The sequence below is a fragment of the Marmota monax genome, unplaced genomic scaffold (genome assembly GCF_021218885.2).
Source record: "Marmota monax isolate L192 unplaced genomic scaffold, Marmota_monax_Labrador192_F-V1.1 WCK01_AAM20220418_F8-fsc00303, whole genome shotgun sequence".
NCBI classification, from domain to species: Eukaryota; Metazoa; Chordata; class Mammalia; order Rodentia; family Sciuridae; genus Marmota; species Marmota monax.
This window is the reverse complement of record NW_026694230.1, coordinates 278584-283294: the sequence shown is the minus strand read 5'-3', so window position 1 is coordinate 283294 and position 4711 is coordinate 278584.

Sequence of the window (4711 nt, the reverse complement as noted above, 5' to 3'; positions counted from 1 at the left end):
CATGGGAGCCAAGGCCTGGCCTAGATCTGTCCACACCAATTTGTTCAGGACCCAGGTCCAGGGTAGGTCTGAGTTTCCTCCCTTTCCCCACCTGGGAGCCTAAGCCTAACCCACTTCCATCTTGGGACACTGCAGCCATCACTATACCTTCCCCACACAGTAGACCCTAACATTTTGAAAACAGACAGGGCCTAGAAGTAGCTGCATCTCAGGGCAGGCATCCCAAAGGGAGTGTGAGACCCACTCTTTCAGCTGCAACTCTGTAAGACATTGCTTCCATCTTGGGCCACCTTAACTACTATCTTGAGTTACCTCAGCTATTGCTGCCACTACCTTTAGATGCAGTAGCATACATCAAGGGACACCAGCAGAATCTGGAAGCCTAACATCAAGGTGAGGTACAGACAATCTGCACAGGTACTACAATAATATAGGGAAGAAACTGCAAGATCCACACTGCAAGGAAGGAAGACACATAGACAACATGAAAAAACGAGGGAGGAAAGTGCCCCCAAACAAACAAGGATACTATAATAACAGAACCCATGGACAGCAAAGTTGATGAAATGTCAGAAAAGAAGTTCAGAGGGTTCATAATTAAAAATTATCTGTGAATTAAAGAATGACCTACATGAGCAAATACAGGCAAAAATTGATCACTTCAACAAAGAGATAAGAGAGTAAATACAGACAGCAAAAGTTTCCTCCAAAGAGACATAGAGACTCTGAAGAAAAAACAGTCAGAAATCCTTAAAACAAAGGATACAATAAATCAAATAAAAACTCAAAGAAGGCATAACCAATAGACTAGATCACTTGGAAGAAAGAATATCAGATAATGAAGACAAAGTATACAATCTGGAAAATAAAATTGATCACACAGTGAAGATGGTAAAAATCCATGAACAGAACATCCAAGAATTATGGGGCAGCATCAAAAGACCAAATCTAAGAGTTATTGGGATAAACGAAGGCACAGAGTTTCAAACCAAAGGAATACACAATCTCTTCAAAGACATAATATCAGAAAATTTCCCAAGAATGAAGAATGAACTGGAAAACTAAATACAATAGCCAAATGTACAAAATTACAATATATCTACAGTATAATAAAAATGCCAACCATACAGAATAGGGATAGAATCCTAAAAGCCGCAAGAGAGAGGAAACAGATCACATATAGGGGAAGACCAATTTGTATATCAGCAGATTTTTTCAACCCAGACCATCAAAGAAAGGAAATGGATGCCAACCTAGAATCTTATATCCAGCAAAACTAAGCTTTAGATTTGATGATGAAATAAAAACCTTCCATAATAAACAAAAGTTAAAAGAATTTACAGCTAGAAAACCTGCACTACAGAACATCCTCGGCAAGATATTCCATGAGGAGGAAATGAAAAACTATGATGAAAATCAGCAGAGGGAAGTATTACACTAAAGGAAAATCTAATCAGAGGAGAAACCAAGTCACATTAAATAACAAAAATAAACAAAAATGGCTGGGAATACAAATCATGTCCCAATAATAACCCTGAATGTTAATGGCCTAAACTCACAAATCAAAATACATAGACTAGCAGATTGGATAAATAAAATAAAATACCCAGCAATATGCTGCCTCCAAGAGACTCACTCATCTCATAGGAAAAGATGTCCACAGAATGAAGGTGAAGTGTTGGGAAAAATAATATCACTCACATGGACTGTGGAAGCAAGCAAGAATTTCCATCCTCATATCAAATAAAGTAGAATTCAAAGTAAAGTCAATCAAAAAAGGATAAAGAAGAACACTACATACTGCTCAAAGGAAACATACACCAACAAGATTTAACAATTATAAATATATATGCCCCAAACATTGTAGCATCTACATTCACCAAACAAAAATCTTCTCAAGTTCAAGAGTCAAATAGACCACAACACAGTAATTTGGGGTGATTTTAACACACCTATTTCATCACTAGATAGATCTTCCAACCAAAAGCTGAACAAAGAAACTATAGAACTCAATAACACAATCAATAACTTAGAATTAACTGACGTATATAGAATATTCCACCCATCAATGAGAGAATACACTTTCTTCTCAGCAGCACATGAACCTTCTCTAAAATAGACCATATATTATCTCACAAAGCACCCCTTAGCAAATATAAAAATTAGAGATACTACCCTGCATTCTATCAGATCATAATGGAATGAAATTAGAAATCAATGACAAAAAATGAAATAAAATTCACTCCAACACCTGGAGACTAAATAATATGCTGTTGAATGAACAATGACTTGCAGAAGACATCAAGGAGGTTAAAAATATTTTAGAGGTGAATGAGAACACAGATACAACATTTTGAAATCTCTGGAACACTATGGAAGCAGTTCTAAGAGGAAAGTTTATTGCATGGAGTTCATTCCTTAAAAGAAGAAAAATAAATAAATGACTTAACATTACATCTCAAAACTCTAGAAAAAAAGAACAAATCAACACCAAAAGCAGAAGAAGACAGGAAATAACTAAAATCAGAACTGAAATCAATGAAATTGAAACAAAAGAAACAATTTAAAAAATTTGGCAGAACAAAAAGTTGGTTTTTTGAAAAAATAAATAAAACTGATAGACTCTTAGGCCATGCTCACGAAGAGGAGAGAGAAAACTCAAATTACTAACATACATGATGAAAAAGAAAATATCATAACAGATGCTACAGAAATACAGAAGTTAATTAGAAATTATTTTTAAAACTTACACTAAAATAAAATAGAATATATCAAAGGCATCGACAAATTTCTAGAGTCATATAATTTGCCCAAATTGAATCAGGATGATATACACAATTTAGGTAGTTCAATTCCAAGTGACAATATAGAAGATGCTATCAAAAGTCTACCAACCAAGAAAAGCCCAGGACCAGATGAATACTCAGCTGAGTTTTACAAGACATTTAAAGGAAAACTAATAAAAATATTCCTCAATTTATTTCAGGAAATAGAAAAAGAGGGAACACTTCCAAACTCATTCTACAAGGCCAATATCACCCTGATTCCAAAACCAGACAAAGACACATCAAAAAAAGAAAACTTCAGACAATATTTCTAATGAACATAGATGCAAAAATTCTTAATAAAATTCTGGCAAATCAAATACAAAAACATATCAAAAAGATAGTATACCACAATCAAATGGGATTCATCTCAGGGATGCAAGGTTGGTTCAACATATGGAAATCAATAAATGTAATTCATCACATCAATAGACTTAAATATAAGAATCATATGATCATCTCAATTGACACAGAAAACACATTTCACAAATACAGCACCGCTTTATGTTCAAAATACTAGAAAAATTAGGGATAACAGGAATATATCTCAACATCAAAAAGGATACCAATATTAAACCCCAGGCCAACATCATTCTAAATGTAGAAAAACTGAAGGAATTCCCTCTAAAAACTGGAACAAGACAGTGATGCCTTCTTTCATCACTTTTATTTAACATAGTTCTTGAAACACTGGCCAAAGCAATTAGATGAAAGAAATTAAAGGGATACATACAGGAAAAGAAGAACTCAAATTGGCACTATTTGATGATGATATGATTCTATACCTAGAAGACTCTAAAAGTTACACCAGAAAACTTCTAGAATGAGTAAATGAATTCAGTAAAGTATCAGGATATAAAATCAATACTGATAAATCAAAGGCATTTCTGTATATCAATGACAAATCCTCAAAAAAAGGAAATGATAAAAACTACCCCATTTACAATAGCCTAGAAAATAAAATAAAATAAAATACTTGGGAATCAACTTAATAAAAGAGGTGAATAGAGCCCTATAGAAAGAAGTCAAAGAAGACCTTGGAAAATGTAAAGACCTATCTTGTTCTTGGATAGGCAGAATTAATATTATCAAAATGACCATACTTCCAAAAGCACTATATGGATTTAATGAAATTATGATCAAAATCCCAATGGAATTCTCATAGAAATAGAAAAAGCAATCATCAAATTCATCTGGAAAAATAAAAGACCCAGAATAGCTAAAGCAACCCTTATCAGGAACAGTGAAGCAGGTGGCATCACTATACCAGACCTTAAACTATACTGCAGAGCAATAGTAACAAAAACAGCTTAGTATTGGCACCAAAACAAACTGCTAGACCAATGGTACAGAACAGAGGACACAGAGAATAACCCACAAAATTACAATTATCTTATATTAGACAAAGGTCCCAAAGACATGCATTGGAGAAAAGATAACCTCTTCAACAAATGGTGCTGGGAAAACTGAAAATCCATATGCAACAAGATGAAATTAAACCCCTATCTCTCACCATGCACAAAATTCAACCCAAAATAGATCAAGGACTTAGGAATAAAACCAGAGACCCTGTGTCTAGCAGAAGAAAAAGTAGGCCCTAACCTCCATCATGTAGGATTAGGCCCTAACTTCCTTAATAAGACTCCTTTGGCACAAAAATTTAAATCAAGAATCAATAAGTGGGATTGACACAAAATAAGAAGTTTCTTCTCAGCAAAAGAAACAATCTGTGAGATGAATAGAGAGCCTACATCTTGGGAGCAAAATTTTACCCATCACACATCAGGTACAGCACATATCTCTAGGGTATATAAAGACCTCAAAAAGTTAAATACCAACAAAACAAATAACCCAATCAATAAATGGGCCAAGGACCTGAACAGAGA